Source organism: Schistocerca gregaria, chromosome 4 (assembly GCF_023897955.1).
Source record: "Schistocerca gregaria isolate iqSchGreg1 chromosome 4, iqSchGreg1.2, whole genome shotgun sequence".
Classification (NCBI taxonomy): Eukaryota; Metazoa; Arthropoda; class Insecta; order Orthoptera; family Acrididae; genus Schistocerca; species Schistocerca gregaria.
The window spans coordinates 630,090,852-630,109,799 of NC_064923.1; the positions used below are offsets into that span (position 1 = coordinate 630,090,852).

Sequence of the window (18,948 nt, forward strand, 5' to 3'; positions counted from 1 at the left end):
TGGAATCACTTGCAATACGCCGGCCGGAAACCGCGCTGCTGCTACAGTCGCAGGTTCGAATCCTGCCTCGGGCATGGATGTGTGTGATGTCCTTAGGTTGGTTAGGTTTAAGTAGTTATAAGTCTAGGAGACTGGTGACTTCAGATGTTAAGGCCCATAGTACCTCAAGAGCTATTTGAACCACTTGAATTTGCACTACAAGAGGTACACTACGATGCAGGACAAGTCAGCAATGACAGTGTAGATTATGTGACGTGATGTAATGACAAAAATGAATGAACTAATGTAGTCGTGTGGCATTTGTGGTTAGAGGAAGACATAAACACATAAAAAAATGTTTGCATCATCCCGGTTCCCAGAACTCTTCAAGATAGACTTAGACTGTAGATATTTTATCACAGACACAGTCCCTTTAACCGTTAAGAGATGTCACTAAATCCGCCCAAAGATATAAACAACCCTGCATGAGTAGCGCCTATTGGACGGAGGGGGTCCGACAGTCGATCAGTTCCAATCATTACACCGGGAAGGAGGTACACGGCTCGTCTGTAGTTCAACCATGCCTAGACGGTCAATATTGCGGTTCGATCGTATCAGCATTGTTACTTTGAGCAAGGAAGGCCTCTCCACAAGGGAAGCTTCCAGGCGTCTAGGAGGAAACCAAAGCGATGTTGTTCGGACATGGAGGAGGTACAAAGAGACAGGAACTGTCCAAGACATGCCCCGCTCAGGCCGCCCCAACAGCTACTACTACAGTTGATGACCGCTACCTACGGATTATGGCACGGAGGAACCCTGACAGCAACGCCACTATGTTGAATGCTTGCAGCCACAGGACGACGTGTTACGACTCAAACCATGCGCACTTGGCTGCATGTTACGCAACTGCACTCCCGACGTCCATGGCGGGGTCCATCTTTGCAACCATGACACCATGCAGCGCGATACAGATGGGCCCAACAACATGCCGAATGGACCGCTCAGGATTGGCATCACGTTCTCTTCACTGATGAGTGTGGCATATTTCTTCAACCGGACAATCAATGCAGACATGTTTGGAGGCAACCCGGTCAGGTTGAAAGCCTTAGACACACTGTCCAGCGAGTGCAGCAAGGTGGAGGTTCCCTGCTGTTTTGGAGTGGCGTTATGTGGGGCCGACGTACGCCGCTAGTGGTCGTGGAAGGCGCCGTAACGGCTGTACGATACGCGAATGCCATCCTCCGACCGATAGTCCAACCGTATTGGAAGCGTATTGACAAGGCATTCGTCTTCATGAATGACAATTCGCGCACCTATGGTGCACATATTACGAATGACTTCCTTCAGGATAAAGACGTCGCTTGAATAGAGTGGCCAGTATGTTCTCCTGACATGAACCCTATCGACCACGCCCGGTATAGACTGAAAAGGGCTATTTATGGACGACGTGACCCACTCTAAGGGATCTACGCCGAATTGCCGTTGAGGAGTTTGACAATGTGGACCAACAGTGCCTTGATGTACTTGTGGACAGTATGCCAAGACGAATAGTGATATGCATCAATGCAAGAGGATGTGCTACCGGGTATTAGAGATACCGGTGTGTACAGCAGTCTAGATCACCACTGCTGAAGATGTCGTTGTCTGGTGGTACAACATGCAATGTCTGCGACGAACAATAAAAAGGGCGGAAATGATTTTTATGTTGATCTCTAATACAATTTCCTGTACAGGTTCTGAAACTCTCTGAACCGAGGTGTTGCTAAACTTTTTTTGATATGTGTATTTGCAAGGAAAACAAAACCTTTGTCGGATATGACCGAAGACATGATTTCTATTTTGTTCAACAATTTTCCACTGTGTTTAAGCTTAAATTACTTGAAATTTAATTTCTTATCTTTGAATTGCTAGGAAATCCGTTACATGGTAGAAGTATTTTTCTTACTGATATTTTCTTCACTGTTATTTAAAATTTTTCATGGTCTTTTTCATCTTTTTTTTCTTTTTACTGTGTGGTAATTCAGAATAAGCCTTTGCTCTTTATATAGAAATCTCTTTTGCGTCAATATTGTGAGCTGGTTTTTTGTGCGCTGAATGTGTTCCTTCCATCTAACTTTCTCCTGGTGATCAAAATTACTTCTACCATCTTCAATTAAGGAGGTCGAAAAATATTTAGGTTTCTACACAAAAGCTTGCAAGAGGCTCCGATTTTAAAATTATTTTTGTGGTTTAAAATTAATTTTGTGATCATATGAATCTTCCCAGAGAATGACACATATCGCAGCAGCAAATTTGTTTGGGCAAAGTGCGCTGTCTTTGATAACTTATTTTCTGTCCACTTGAAAAGAATTTTAGTGCAGTAGCAGATTCAATTTAACTAGCAACCCAGATATTGCGCATTCTTGGTACGTAGTAGAGCATCTTGCACCTACAATCCAAGGAATTTTGTGGCTTGTATGTTTTCAAGGGATGTAGAAAGTGGATATGCTGGAGTAGCCCATGGTTTCTATGGTTGCTCGTAAGGCGATAGAAACCTGCCGCCACTGCGAGAACAACTGGATAATATCTGCGACCGTCTCTAGCACAATACTCGTACATGGAGCCGTTCAGGATCCAGCGGACTGAACCGCATGACCGCTTAACGAACCTCGCAGCTACACTGCCGTGGCCAGAGGAAATGCAGCGCAGCTTTGGCTTTACCGCGCCCTGTTGTCCTCTAACTTCACAAGCGCTACATAATTAATGGTACCGCCAACAGTCGACCAAGCGTCGGCGCACTGCACTGGGAGAGAGGGTAGTCTGTAACGGACACGTTATGTGATTGCGACAAACAGTCACAACAACCGAGTTACTATTCTGACGATTCACGGAACACTTATGTTCGTGTCATCTGATGGGTGGTATACATTTCAGCCTCCCATTTAGGTGCATCTCCATTTACATGGATACTCTGCAAATCACATTTCAGTGTCGGGCAGAGGGTTCATCGAACCACTTTCACAATTCTCTATTATTCCAATCTCGTATAGAGCGCGGAAATAATGAACACCTATATCTTCCCGTACGAGCTCTGGTTTCCCTTACTTCATAGTGGTGATCATTCCTTCATATGTAGGTCGGTGTCATTCGCATTCTGAGGAGAAAGTTCGTGATTGGAATTTCGTGAGAAGATTCCGTCGAAACGATAAACGCCTATGTTTTAATGATGTCCAGCCCATATCCTGTATCATTTCTGTGACAGTCTCTCCCATATTTCGCGATGATACAAAACGTGCTGCCTTTCTATGAACTTTTTCGATGTACTCTGTGAGTCCTATCTAGTAAGGATCCCACACCGCGTAGCAGTATTCTAAAAGAGGACGGACAAGCGTAGTATAGGCAGTCTCTTTATTAGATCTGCTACATTTACTAAGTGTCCTGTCAATAAAACGCAGTCTTTGGTAAGCCATCCACACGACGTTTTCTGTGTGTTCCTTCTAATTTAAGTTGTTCGTAATTATAATTCCTAGTTATTTAGTTGAACTTACGGCTTTTAGATTAGACTGATTTATCGTGTAATCGAATTTTAACGAGTTCCTTTTAGCACTCATGTGGATGACCTTACACTTCTCGTTTTTTGGGTCAACTACCACTTTTAGCACCATTCAGATATATTTTCTAAATCGTTTTGCCGTTTGTTTTGATCTTCTGATAACTTTATTAGTCGATAAACGACAGCGTCATCTGCAAAGAACCGAAGACGGCTGCTCAGATAGTCTCCCAAATCATTTATATAGATGAGGAACAGCAAAGGTCCTATAACACTACCTTGGGGAGCGCCAGAAATCACTTCTGTTTTACTCGATGACTTTCCGTCAATTACTACGAACTGAGATCCCTCTGACAGGAAATTACATATCCAGTCACATAACTGAGACGATATGCCATGAGCACGCAATTTCGCTATGAGCCGCTTGTGTGGAACAGTGTCAAAAGCCTTCCGGAAATTCATAAATACGGAATCGATCTGAAATCCCTTGTCAATAGCACTCAAGATTCATGTGAATAAAGAGCTAGTTGTGTTACACAGAAACGATGTTTTCTAAACCCGTGTTGACTGTGTGTTCATAGACAGTTTTCTTTGAGGTAATTCATAATGTTAGAACACAGTTTATGCTCCTAAATCCTGCTGCATATGGACCATATAGATATGGATCTGTAATTTAGTGGATTACTGCTACTACCTTTCTTGAATATTGGTGTGACCTGTGCAACTTTCCTGTCTTTGGGTACGGATCTTTCGTCGATCCCGAGCGGTTCTAGGCTCTACAGTCTGGAACCGCGCGACCGCTACGATCGCTAGTTCGAATCCTGCCTCGGGCATGGATGTGAGTGCTGTCCTTAGGTTAGTTAGATTTAAGTAGCTCTAAGTTCTAGGGGCTGATGACCTCAGCAGTTAAGTCCCATAGTGCTCAGAGCCATTTGAACCATTTTTTCGTCAGCGGACGGTTGTATATGATTGTTAAGTATGGAGCTAAGGCATCAGACTGCCCCGAAAGGAACCTAATTTGTATATAGTCTGGACCAGAATACTTGCTTTTATTAAGTGATTTAAGTTGCTTCACTACTTCGAGGATATTTACTTCTGCGTTACTCATGTTGGGTGCTGTTCTCGATTCGAATTCTGGAATATTTACTTCTCCTTCTTTTGTGAAGACCTTTCGGAAGGCTGTGTTTAGTAACTCGGCTTTTACAGCACTGTCTTCGATAGTATCTCCATTGCTATCGCGCACAGAAGGCATTGATTGTTTCTTGCCACTAACATACTTCACATACGACCAGAATCTCTTTGGATTTTCTGCCAGGTTCCGAAACAAAGTTTCGTTGTGGAAACTGTTATAAGTATGTCGCATTGAAGTCCGCTCCAAATTTCGAGCTCATGTAAAAGATCGCCAATCTTGGGGATTTTACGTCTGTTTAAATTTGGCATGTTTGTTTCGTTGTTTCTGCAACAGTGTTCTAACCCGTTTTGTGTACCAAGGAGTATCAGCTCCGTCGTTTATTAATTAAGTTGGTATAAATCTCTCAATTCCTGCCGATACTATTTCTTTGAATTCAAGCCATATCTGGTCTACACTTATATTATTAATTTGGAATGAGTGAAGATTGTCTCTCAGGAAGGCATCAAGTGAATATTTGTCGAAATTTGCACGAAGAGAGATAAACGAATAAGGTCAAAAAATTTTTTTAATCGAATAACATTCCGTTCTCGAAATACGATGGTATAACGTCGAGCAGAATATAGCTGGTAAATTCGTTCTTATGTGAACTGCAAGCGTGTAGCGACATAAAATTCATCTTACGGTAAAATTTACATCTTCATTCGAATTTCACGTGAAGAAAACAGGTTTTCTGTCAGTTATTTTTTCGCGTACCACTCTTGTGTTTAAAATTGAATAAATCAGTTCACCTTTTGTAGGAAAGTAGACAAATACTTGTTATCACTGTTTTGTGAAAATTATATTATTTGCCATGATATACCATAAGTAACATGGTTCGAAGGACAGACGTCGCCTGAGTCATAACGAATCTACATCTGTTGCCAGGCTGTGGCGGTCTAGTGTCAATATAACGATAGAGTAAAAGTGGGAAATCACAATTAGAAATGCTCCTATCATAGCACTAAAGAAGGGGAATATGTTCTGGGCAGAGTTAGGAATATAAAAGGATTGAACTAGCTTTCGATTTATCAGGTAGCTTCAAAGGCATTTAAATCAAAACATCTTGACGTATTCGCACTTCTTTTACGAGTTAACTCTGCTTTCCAAGCGCAGTGAGTCACCCTACCTGCAAGATGTAGTCGCACCAGCATCTAGAAATTTATAGGCTGAAGTCACTTATCCTGTGACCAAAACCCAAGGGTTTGCCAGCCATAGTAAGCATTACTATTATTAATATATTAAATCTGCATAGCATACATGTAAGAGCTAAAAGAGATATTTAGGGATAAAATTTCTGTGACCTGCTTTGTTCCTGGGGGTATTTGATTTCTGAAGGGGTTTATACTTTTCGTCGAGGGGAACAGGAGATTCATCAGACCATGAGAAGTTCTTACACTGCGCTAACGTTCATTGCCAATGGTCACGTGGCCATTTCAGTCGTAGTTGTTGATGTGGTAGTGTTAAAATTGGCACATGCATGGATCGTCGGCTGCGGAGACACATCGTTAGGAGTATTCGGTTCACTGTGTATTCAGACACATTTGTACACCACCCGGCATTAAAGTCAGAGTTCCGCCACAGTTCGGCGCCTATTTGTCTCACCAGTCTGCCCAGCTGATGAGGTACGACCTCTATAATGAGGGATGGCAGCCCAACCCCACGACGTCTGGACGTGCTTCCACATCGGTTTCACTGAGTGCTTAAGACAGTCACCACAGCACTCCTCGAACACCCGACAAGTCGTCCAGTTTCTGAAAAGCTAGTGTAGAGCCTCATGGTCACCACAATTTGTCTTCGGTCAAACTCAGATAGCCGTCCTTCCCCATTCTGCACGAGGACAGCACAGTCACTGATACTAAATGGACCGTGCGTGTGTCCGACTAGTTTGGTAGTCTTAGCATTCTGGCTGATCAGCATAGGTGTAATTCAGTTTTGGGCAACCATCACTAAGTGAAATCTATCTATCTATATACTACTATGCTTTTGTATTGTTGTTTAACATGTGTGCGACGACAGGTATTCTACAAGTGTCGGTGTGGGAAACTTTCAAAATACGATATCTCGTAAAAGACTAGCACATGTATCCTACAACAAACATCACAGACATTTTACGCTGTCTCATTTTTAATCTGTTAATGTCAATACGCAATTTTTCTATTAAAAAGGGTATGTTTGAAAAAAAAATAAAACACCGTCTAACTTTTATTACCAATTCAGTCTGAGAAAATCGCACATTACATAATTCCACAACTGTATGATACAAAAATTTGACGTAACTCGGTCAAGAAATAAGTATATATATATATATATATATATATATATATATATATATATATATATATATATATATATGTGTGTGTGTGTGTGTGTGTGTGTGTGCGTATGTAGGGTAGTCCATTAATCGTGACCGGGCCAAATATCTCTCGAAATAAGCGTCAAACGAAAAAACTGCAAAGAACGAAACTTGTCTAGCTTGAGGCGGAAACCAGAGCGTGCTATGGTTGCCCCGCTAGATGGTGCTCCCATAGGTCAAACGGATATCAACTGCCTTTTTTTTAAATAGAAACCCCCGTTTTTCTTACATATTTGTGTAGTACGTAAAGAAATATGAATGTTTTAGTTGGACCACTTTTTTCGCTTTATGATAGATGGCGCTGTAATAGTCACAAACACATGGCTCACAATGTTAGACAAACAGTTGGTGACAGGTAGATTTTTTAAATTAAAATACAGAACGTAGCGGTTGTTCCAATGTGATACATGTACATTTGTGAACTTATCATTTCTGAGAACGCATGCTGTTCCAGCGTGACTACCTGTAAATATCACATTAACGCAATAAATGCTCAAAATGATGTCCGTCAACCTCAATGCATTTGGCAATACGTGTAACGACACTTCTCTCAACAGCGAGTAGTTTTCCTGCCGCAATGTTCGCACATGCATTGACAATGCGCTGTGCACTGACGCATGTTGTCAGTAGTTGTCCGTGGACCACAATAGCAAATATCCTTCAACTTTCCCCACAGAAAGAAATCTGGGAACGTCAGATCCGGTGAACGTGCGGGATGATGTCGTCCAGGATACCGAGCCGCATACATAGAACACTCCCGTTGGGCATTTTGATGGTGTTTCGACGACCAATCCACCTGTCATGAAATATACTATTCAACACCGCTTCAACCGCACGCGAGCTATCTCCCGGAAATCCGTCATGTTGGAAGTACATCGCCATTCTGTCATGCAGTGAAACATCTTGTACTAACATCGGTAGAACATTACGTAGGAAATCAACATACATTGCACCATTTAGATTGCCATCGATAAAATGGGGACCAATTATCCCTCCTCCCATAATGCCGCACCATACACTAACCCACCAATCTCGTTGATGTTCCACTTGTCGCAGCCATCGTGGATTTTCCGTTGCACAATAGTGCATATTATGCCGGATTACGTTACCGCTGTTAGTGAATGACGCTCCGTTGCTAAATAGAACACGTGCAAAAAATCTGCCATCGTCCCGTAATTTCTCTTGTTCCCAGTGGCAGAACTGTGCACGACGTTCAAAGTCGTCACCATGCAATTTATGGTAGAAATATAGTACGGGTGCAATCGATGTTGATGTAACATTCTAAAAACGACGTTTTTGAGATACTCGATTCTAACGCCATTTGTCTGCTGCTATTGTGCGGATTAGCCACGACAGCAGCTAAAACACCTACATGGGCATCATGTATTGTTCCAGGTCGTGGTTGACGTTTCAAATGTGGCCTAACACTTCCTGTTTCCTTTAATAATGTAACTATCCGGCAAACGGTACTGACACTTGGATGATGTCGTCCAGGATACCGAGCCGCATACATAGCACACATAGCCATACATCAACTCGGTATCGACCTTTTCCGCAATTGGTAAACGGTCCATTTTAACTCGGGTAATGTATCACGAAGCACATACCATTCGCACTGGCGGAATGTTACTTGATACCACGTACTTATACGTTTGTGACTATTACAGCGCCATCTGTCAAAATGCGAAAAAAGTGGTCCAACTAAAACATTCATATTTCTTTATGTACTACACGAATATGATATAAAATATGGAGTTTCCTATTAAAAAAAAAACGATGTTGATATCCTTTTGACCTACGGCAGCGCCATCTAGCGGGCAAATCATAGCGCCATCTGGCTTCCCCCTTCAAGCTAGACGAGTTTCGTTGTTTGCAGTTTTTTCGTTTGGTGCTTATTTTGTGAGATATTTGACCCGGTCACTATCTATTGACAACCATATGTCTTCAGTCCTGAGACTGGTTTGATGCAGCTCTCCATGCTACTCTATCCTGTGCAAGCTTCTTCATCTCCCTGTACCTACTGCAGCCTGCATCCTTCTGAATCTGCTTAGTGTATTCATCTCTTGGTCTCCCTCTACGATTTTTACCCTTCACGCTGCCCTCCAATACTAAATTGGTGATCCCTCGATGTCTCAGAACATGTACTACCAACCGATCCCTTCTTCTAGTCAAGTTGTGCCACAAGCTCCTCTTCTCCCCAATTCTTCAATACCTCCTCATTACTTATATGATCTACCCATCTAATCGTCATCCTTCTTCTGTAGCACCATTTTTCGAAAGCTTCTATTCTCTTCTTGTCTAAACTATTTATCGTCCATGTTTCACTTCCATACATGACTACACTCCATACAAATGCTTTAAGAAACGACTTCCTGAAGTTTAAATCTATACTCGATGTTAAAAAATTTTTCTTCTTCAGAAACGCTTTCCTAGCCATTGCCAGTCTACATTTTATATCCTCTCTACTTCGACCATCATCAGTTATTTTCCTCCCCAAATAGCAAAAAACCTTTACTACTTTAAGTGTCTCATTTCCTAATCTAATTCCCTCAGCATCACCTTACTTAATTCGACTACATTCCATTATCCTCGTTTTGCTGTTGTTGAAGTTCATCTTATACCCTCCTTTCAAGACGCTGTCCATTCCGTTCGACTTCTCTTCCATGTACTTTGCTGCCTCCGACAGAATTAAAATGTCAGCGGCGAACCGCAGAATTTTTATTCCTTCTCCATGGGTTTTAATTCCTATTCGGAATTTTTCTTTTGTTTCCGTTACTGCTTTTTCAACATATAGATTGAATAACATCGGGGAGAGGCTGCAACAGTGTCTCACTCCCTTCCCAACCACTGCTTCCCTTTCATGCCCCTCGACTCTTATAACTTACATCTGGTATCTGTACAAATTGTAAATAGCATTTCGCTCCCTGTATTTTACCCCTGCCACCTTCAGAATTGAAATAGTGTATGTCAGTCAACATTGTCGAAAGATTTCTCTAGGTCTACAAAAGCTAGAAACGTAGGTTTGCCTTTCGTTAATCAATCTTCTAATTAAGTCGTAGGATCAGTATTGCCTCACGTGTTGCAGCATTTCTACGGAATCCAAAGTGATCTTCCCTAAAGTAGACTTTTACCATTCGTATGTAAAGAATTCGCGTTAGTACCCTACAGGTCATTAAAATTGCCACACCGAGAAAAAATGCAGATGATAAAGTGGTATTCATTGGACAAATATATTATACTAGTAGTGACATGTGACTACATTTCCAAGCAATTTGGGTGCATAGAACCTGAGAAATCAGTACCCAAAACAACCACCTCTGGCCGTAATAACGGCCTTGATACGCCTGGGCACTGAGTCAAACAGAACTTGAGTGGCGTGTACAGGTACAGCTGCCCATGCAGCTTCAAAACGATACCACAGTTCATCAAGAGTAGTGACTGGCGTATTGTGACGAGCCAGTTGCTCGGCCACCATTGACCACACGTTTTCAGTTGGTGAGAGGTCTGGAGAATGTGCTGGCCAGGGCAGCAGTCGGACATTTTCTGTATCCAGAAAGGCCCGTACAGGACCTGCAACATGCGGTGGTGTATTATCCTGCTGAAATGTATGGTTTCACAGGGGCTGAACGAAGGGTAGAGCCACGGGTCGTAACACATCTGAAATGTAACGCCAACTGTTCAAAGTGCCGTCAATGCGAACAAGAGGTGACCGAGACGTGTAACTAATGGCATCCCATGCCATCCACTGCAGAGTGAAAATCTCATTCTGGAAACATCCCTCAGGGTGTAGCTAACGCATGTCTCCGCAATATCCTTTCTTTTGGGAGTGCTAGTTCTGCAAGGTTCGCAGGAGAGCTTCTGTAAAGTTACGAGGTACTGGCAGAAGTAAAGTTGTGAGGACGGGCCGTGAGTCGTTCTTGGGTAGCACGGTAGAGTACCAGTCCGTGAAAGGTAAAGGCCCTGAGTTCGAGTCTCGGTCCGGCACACAGATTTAATCTACTAGGAAGTTTCATGTCAGCGCACACTCCTCTGTAGAGTCAAAATCTCATTCTGGAAACATCACCCAGGCTGAGGCTAAGCCATGTCTCCGCAATATCCTTTCTTTCAGGAGTGGTAGTTCTGCAAGGTTTGCAGGGGAGCTTCTGTAAAGTTTGGATATTAGGAGACGAGGTACTGGCAGAAGTGGCTTGAATTGTTCATGGGTAGCTCAGTTGGTAGAGAACCTGCCTGCGAAAGGCAAAGTTCCCGAGTTCGAGTCTCGGTCCGGCACACAGTTTTAATCTACCAGGAAGTTTCAGACCTGAAGAAACTTGTTGGTATCACTAAAGTACAGCTGGTGTGTTCCACAGGTACGACTTATTAGCAGAAACAAACGTTTGGCGGTGACAGTGTGCAGTTACGCGCAGACTTCCAAGGCCCATAGGGCGCTGCATGTGCACGTTACAGATGCAAAGCAAACTAGCTGTAGTGAGGCATTTAAGGGATACAAACAGTGAGACGAATACCTTTAGAAACAGATGAACTCAAATTTTGAAGTTAGCAACTTTAGAAATATTTTTATAGTAATTTACTAAGTCAGGGTAGCTTGATAACTATCGGTGGTTTCATCAATTTATTGACATCTTCAGGTTGATATTTATCTTTTTTATTATCTGATGATCGATCTATAGTTCATTGACATTTTTATACAGCTTCCTGATGTTTATGGCACAAAACTAGCATTTGTTGTATATTATGGGAAAGCTGATATTTCAATCATGTCTGGAGATGATGATAAACTGTCGAATCCGAAAATGTGAACGTTGAGCAATCTTGAAGTAATAAGTATTATATAAACTGATCACGAACATTCAGAGAAGCTTATAACGCTGTTGCAGAAATGAATACACTGAGAAACCATTTTTAAGGAATGAAGTCGAAACGCTGCGCCGTTTCCGACTTCATTAGCAGCAAAATTAGCCAGTCAGGTAGTCGAGCACTCAAATTCAAGTAGCTTGCCAGAGGGTGTCGCCAAACTCGTTCTTCGTATGGTATCCTCAAACCAAACAGACATACATTTTGCTCAATCAGCTTAAATTTATCACTTCCGAAAATGTACGTTTTGACTGGTAATAAGCAAGTGGTACCTCATGGACACACAGATGTCTGCACAATATGGTATTTCAGGTATTTCAGTGAATGCAAGTGCATGAATTTGTGAACACAATTACCTGATCGATTAACTCCAATGCAAAATAACTCGAAAACGAGGCAACGTTTCAAATTTTTTCTTGAGAATTATTTGTCAGCAGAATCTTCCCTGCTTTTCTGACGACCCTGTATAAACATCTAAAATTATGTAAACGTATGCAGTGAACACGGCTGGATACGGCAACGATGTAATTGTGTTACAAATTTGGGAAGAAAAGTATCGTGTGTGTAGTATCCTGGGGTATCGGCCCATCTGCAACACAGCCAGATTCGACCGGTTGCTTAATCCGACAGGCACCCCCCAAGTGATGATATGTTGGAGCCACTGATAAGTGTACAGTTTTCCTCAAACCCGCCGGTATTATTGACAAGTTGTCAATAATACCGGCGGGATTGTGGAAAACTGTACACTTATCAGTGACTCCAACATATCACCACTTGGGGTGCCAAAGGCACACCATTTTCTTACGCTGATGACAATTCAGAAAAGCTGGATGATTTATTCAGAAGACAGAGCTTCACAAATTGGCCTTATGCAAGCAGTTATTTGGCTTCGCATTGAATAATATAGCTGGATGTCTTCTGAGTGATAGGGTGAAATGTTTTCTACAACTGGCTCGTTAGATAGTAAAAGTCGCGAGGTGGCTGGGGGGGCCCTGATCATAATGCCCCAACTGCGAATGATCCGGTAACCTTGCTGCTCAAGGTAGGGTTTCGCAGTCACTAGAAACTCTCGCCGTATGCGGTTGGGCATTATCTTGTTGAAATGTTAGCCCACAATGGCTTGCCATCTGGAGACACCCCACACAGCAGTAGGATACCAAATTAATAGTGGCCCACCTTATGGCCAACTAAACAGGAGTGATGGTCTGAGGTGCAATTTGCTTTCTTAGACCCGTTTTGCATCTCATCCGGGGCACCCTTACCATAGTTTGGAGCATTATGGGCAGAGACCTCAAGCCACTTCGGAACTCTGGCGATCTAAAGCGCAGGCTGAACAGGATGTGTCACGGGATTCCTCAGGACATACAATAACTCTATCCTCAAATGCCAAGGGGAATAACTGCAAGTATAAGGGCAAGTCATGGACCAAAGCTTTGTTCACTTGCTCATTTTGTGCAATTTGTGAAGCTTCTTCTCTTGAATAAAACATCCAGTTTTTCTGAAATTGTAAGCATTTGTTTAACTATACATGCATGTCTATTGATCTCCGTCTCATTCGGATAATTCCTTTATCACGTGTTTTCTTGTTTTTTTTCTTTTTTTTAAAGAAAAAGGCATACACGTGGAACACACCTAACATGAGCTTAACCAAACTACCCCTAGAAACCGTCTTTTGGGTGTTTGCCGCATGAGCACAAGTGTCGTCTGTTTGAACGGCGAATTGGCCGAAGGCGCCCGACTTTCACCGGCATTTACCGATTTAGCTGGGGAATGGTTGCCAACTTAAAGTTTACACACTGTACGTCTGACGCACCACGGATTATTAGCATGGCAACCATTCTTGTAGCTTTTCCTGACGCTTCAGCAGAGACTTGCACCATATGACAACATCGTAACTCTATACTGTGTCCGGCTTTTTCCTTGGCAAGCATGTTCTCTGTACTTCTCATCCACTTAAATTTCCTGTCATTTACTACCTGTGGTATCAAAGTTGGATACCACCCTTGTTAGGCGTTGCAGTTATCGACCGCAGTCCGTATTGGTATCGTTGGACACGCGAGTCGCGGCCTAAGCCGCTAGCGGAGCTCCGCGGATTGTATCAAGTTTTTAGCGAGCTCTCGTCCACTCTCGCTCGGAACGTCAAGTAGTAAAGTAGCATAGCCTTCAGTTGATAGGACGCAACCTCTAACAAGGCGTTTAGTAACGTGTGGCCCAAGTGACGCCTCAATAGCTATCTGTTTGTAATTATATGTATTCAGCCAAGAAGAATCTTGTACAACCAGTTAAGCACAATATACTATATTATTATTTACCAACGACATCTACTTATTTTAGTCGTTTCAGATCCAGACTATGCAGCCAGCACCTTATCGACGTTACTGACAAACCTGCTGTGATTTATATGTTTCTGTTTAGCATTGGCTACCAGTCAAAATTGGCGACGACTCGTACGTCATCATCATCATAACACTAATAAGAGATCGCAGTTCCATCAGTCGCCAGCCACTATGATTAAGCGTAACAGAGTTGTGTACTACAGTATGACGCACCCACCTATGTTATCCAATCTTAGTTCGACTCGATGGGCGAATGGGTCAGAACAGTTCTGCGTGCTACAAGACAAGTCTATTTTCCATCTACATCTACATCTACGTGACTACTCTGCAATTCTCATTTAAGTGATTGGCACAGGGTTCATCGAACCACAATCATACTATCTCTCTACCATTCCACTCCCGAACAGCGCGCGGGAAAAACGAATGTCTAAACCTTTCTGTTCGAGCTCTGATTTCTTTTATTTTATTTTGATGAACATTCCCACCTATGTAGGTTGGGCTCAACAAAAAATTTTCGCATTCGTAAGAGGAAGTTGGTTACTGAAATTAAGTAAATAGACCTCGCTACGACGAAAAACGTCTTTGCTTTAATGACTTCCATCCCAACTCGCGTGTCATATCTGCCACAATCTCTCACTTATTACGTGATAATAATAAACGAGCTGCTCTTTTTTGCACCCTTTCGATGTCAATCCCACCTGGTAAGGATCCCACACCGCGCAGCAATATTCTAACAGGGGACGAACGAGTGTAGTGTAAGCTGTCTGTTTAGCGGACTTGTTGCATATTCTAAGTGTCCTGGCAATGAAACGGATTCTTTGGCTCGCCTTCCCTACAATATTATCTATGTGGTCTTTCCAACTGTAGTTTTTCGTAATGTTAACATCCAGGTACTTAGTTGAATTGACAGCTTTGAGAATTGTACTATTTAAAGAGTAATCGAAATCCAACGAATTTCTTTTGGAAGCCATGTGGATCACCTCAAACGTTTCGTTATTTAGCGTCAACTGCCGCCTGCCACACCATACAGCTATCTTTTCTAAATCGCTTTCCAACTGCCACGTAGACGGTTTAATAATCACAGTAATTTTCAATTTTCAAGTGCTTATCTTTACACTCGTAATTTTACACAAACCTATACAACAAAGATTTGCCATGTACAGAGTGTTAAGTGTCCGAATGCAGATATTTCTACTGGTGAATGAGTACAGTCCACTGAAAAACATCACATAATTATAAATATTACGAGTTGTATGAGTTTAGGTTGATTAGTATCTCGAAGTATGCGTGGCACAAGTAGGACTTTAATGTCTTCTTTTCTTTTCCCTGGATAGCAGGTCAGTTACTGAAGTGTGATGTCTTCTTTTCTTTTCCCTGGGTAGCAGGTCAGTTGCTGAATTGTGGGTGCATGCACGCAAAGCGGACCGTCTCAACTGACAGGCAGATTCCAATTGACAACTCAGTTACAACCGTGCAGAATACATCAAATAGTAAACAATGTGGAGTGGTTGCGGGAAGGGTATTAGAAACAGAGATAAAACAACTAAAACACAGAAACACGACACATTACTACGTCAATGACCACAATATCTGAACCTATAAACCAAACACCTATTATAAATACTGTCGTAGTAGACTCGATCGTGTACAATGTTACATACTCGTCGCTGAACTAAACAACATTTCTACCGTATTGGCGTTAGTACATAAACATAAAAACTGTGGACACACTATTTGATAAAATCAGGACAATTATTAACGGACATTATGTTAGGAGCATCCATCTTTCGCTTTCACGACGACTTGAAAACTGCTAGAGACACCTTCAATGAGATGTCTGAATGTCTATGGACGAACGGCGCCTTATTCTTCCTGAAAAGCAAAAGCCAGAGTAGGTAGTGATGTTTGACGCTGACGTTAGATGTTTATAATCATCCCAAACATGTCCCATTCAGTATAGGTACGGATTCTAGGCAAGCTTGTCCATTACGGGAATGTTATTTACGAGCTGTACTCTCACAGAAGCTACACGCGGCACACAATGCTATAAAATGGGTTCTGTCCTTCCGCAATTAGCATTTTCTTAAGCGCAATACGGGATCCACATCCTAATCACGAAAAACACCCCAGTGGCGTAACATCACCTCCTTACCCACCCGGTTACGCGAGAGCGCTAATGCCCTGTTTCCTGAACTCGGGTAGGCTTGCTGGCCCCGGGTCTAATCTGCCTGGCAGATTCACGACGAGAGCCGGAGTGCCGGCTAGCCTGGATGTGGTTTTCAGGTGGTTTTCCATATCCCACGAGATGAATGCCGGTCTGGTCCCCACGTTGCGCCTCAATACCACGTCATGCAAACATATGAAACACATTCGCACTATTTCATGATTTACACTAGATGCAGACTGCTGGGGTTCACTGATTTCGTCACGGGGGTTCAGGGTGGCGGCAGGTAGGGCATCCGGCCACCCCTTCGAACTTACCATGCCTCATCCGATCGTAACAATGCCGACCCTGCGCAAATTGCAGGACAAAGGCTCAAGCAAGAGAAGAAGAAGCAGAAGAAGATCGTAGCATCACCTCCTCTGCACTTCATTGTTGGCACTACACATGATGCCAAGTATCGTTCTTGGGGCATTTGCCAAACTCAGACCCTTCCACCAAGTAGCCAAAGGCTACTTAAAATCACTCTAAATCATTAATCACTAGTCATCCACAGTTAACTGATGTTGCTCTTCACACCTTCTCAAGTGTTGCTTAGCACTGACCATATAAAACTGTGGCTTGTGAGGAGCTGCTCGGCTATTGTACCACTCTGTGGATTTGTTACTCAGGAGACAACCAATGACTAATCGACATTCGAAATAATTTAATTCTCCAGACAGGCCCCTTCTGTTTCTGTGCAGTACTCCGCGCCTGGAGACTTCTAGTAGTCAGTTCCACATCAGCCGTGTTCGGACACATTTGGCTCGGTTGTGTACATGGCAATGAACTTTGCTCTCCAACAGGTGATCTGGCACTCATTGTATTCACACGTGTAGGATGACTACGTAAGACAACAAGGTGATGTGTAAGCACTTGGAAATGCTATATCGCCGAAATCAGTAGTGTTTGCCAAGTAAATTTGATTGTAGTGCAGCCAAAGTCGAAAATGTTATTGTCTTTAATAAATTTAAGGCTATGCTACATTTCACTCACTGTACACCAACAAATCATCACGGATTTAATTGTGTGCTCTGTTTACTATGGTTTAAACTCATAATAGGTAAGTTTTCGTTATTTGCTGCCCATCCAGGTTATGCAATTTTAGTGGTTAGTAGTGCATATAGCAGACACCAGGTGTACTTAATAATTCACCCTTAACTCACGAGATGTGGTCTCTCGGACTACGCGAAAATTTTTGAACTCCCTCTCCAACGCCAGATGTGGTGGAATGTTTCTATACTCCAACTACCCTCTTTAAATTTCCAAGCCTATTATGTTTTATTGTCGATTGCGTTATCGCCTTCTGTCATTATTGTTGACACGTGTTATTGATGGGTGTTGGGAGATTTCTAGCCCACGCATCACGAACTAAGTACCTATTTTCTTCAGTACTCTACCGTACAGTTCAAAATATGTTTGCACGCATGTGTCAGTTTTAACTTTTGTGGAAGAACAGAGATTATTTTAAGTAGGTTAATATTTTTTGTGAAGTAAAATTTTGAATAATCGACTTGTTAGAACTGTTCCTGAAACCAATCATTTTTGCATGAAGTCAATATCGTTTATTGATACACGCGCTTCTGGATGCCATTCCTAGTTTATCATTTTTAATGCAGCTTAGCTGTGGCGCTGCTTGGCTGCTGGCTGCGCTCCACTATCGAGAGAACTTATACTGTACCGAGTTAAGTACAGAACTAGTCCAGGCCCATAGTCACACAGTTAGACTGTACACACAGAACAATGTCACTACGTAGTAAAATAATGACTACGTCAAATAGCTTACATTCAGAATGAGATTTTCACTCTGCAGCGGAGTGTGCGCTGATATGAAACTTCCTGGTAGATTAAAACTGTGTGCCGGATCGAGACTCAAACACGAGACCTCAGCCTTTCGCGGGCAAGTGCTCTAACAACTGAGCTACCCAAGCACGACTCACGCCCCGTCCTCACAGCTTTTCTTCTGCCAGTATCTCGTCTCCTACCTTCCAGACTTTACAGAAGCTCTCCTGCGAACCTTGCACAACTAGCACTCCTGAAAGAAAGGTTATTGCGGAGAAATGGCTTAGCCACATCCTGGGGCATGTTTGCAGAATGAGATTTTGTCTCTGCAGCGGAGTGTGCGCTAATATGGTACTTCCTGGCATATTAAAACTGTGTGCCGGTCCAAGACTCGAACTCGGGACCATTGCCTTTCGCGGGTAAATGCTCTTGCACTTGCCCGCGAAAGGCAAAGGTCCCGAGTTCGAGTCTGGGTCCGGCACACAGTTTGAATCTGCCAGGAAGTTTCAGCTTACATTGAGTTTGGAACTTATTTTCTTATTACATAATGTAATTTTCAGTGAACATTGTCATACATCGGTGCGTGAAACGTTTCTCGCAACCTGATTTTATTTTTCCAAGCTAGGCACGTAAATTTTCAATGGACTTTAATTGAAGCAGTTTTGATATTTCATTCAGATAAAATTTAGTAGTACTTTTATGAGTAATTTTTATTGGTTTTACGTTGGCGTATTTTTGAGATGT

At 42.5% G+C, this 18,948-nt stretch overlaps 1 protein-coding gene across 1 annotated transcript in view; it reads right to left on the minus strand.

The window, feature by feature from the left end:
• The window catches only part of LOC126267844 (uncharacterized), a 1,288,882-nt gene that overhangs the window by 99,673 nt on the left and 1,170,261 nt on the right, over positions 1–18,948 (minus strand). The window lies entirely within an intron of this gene.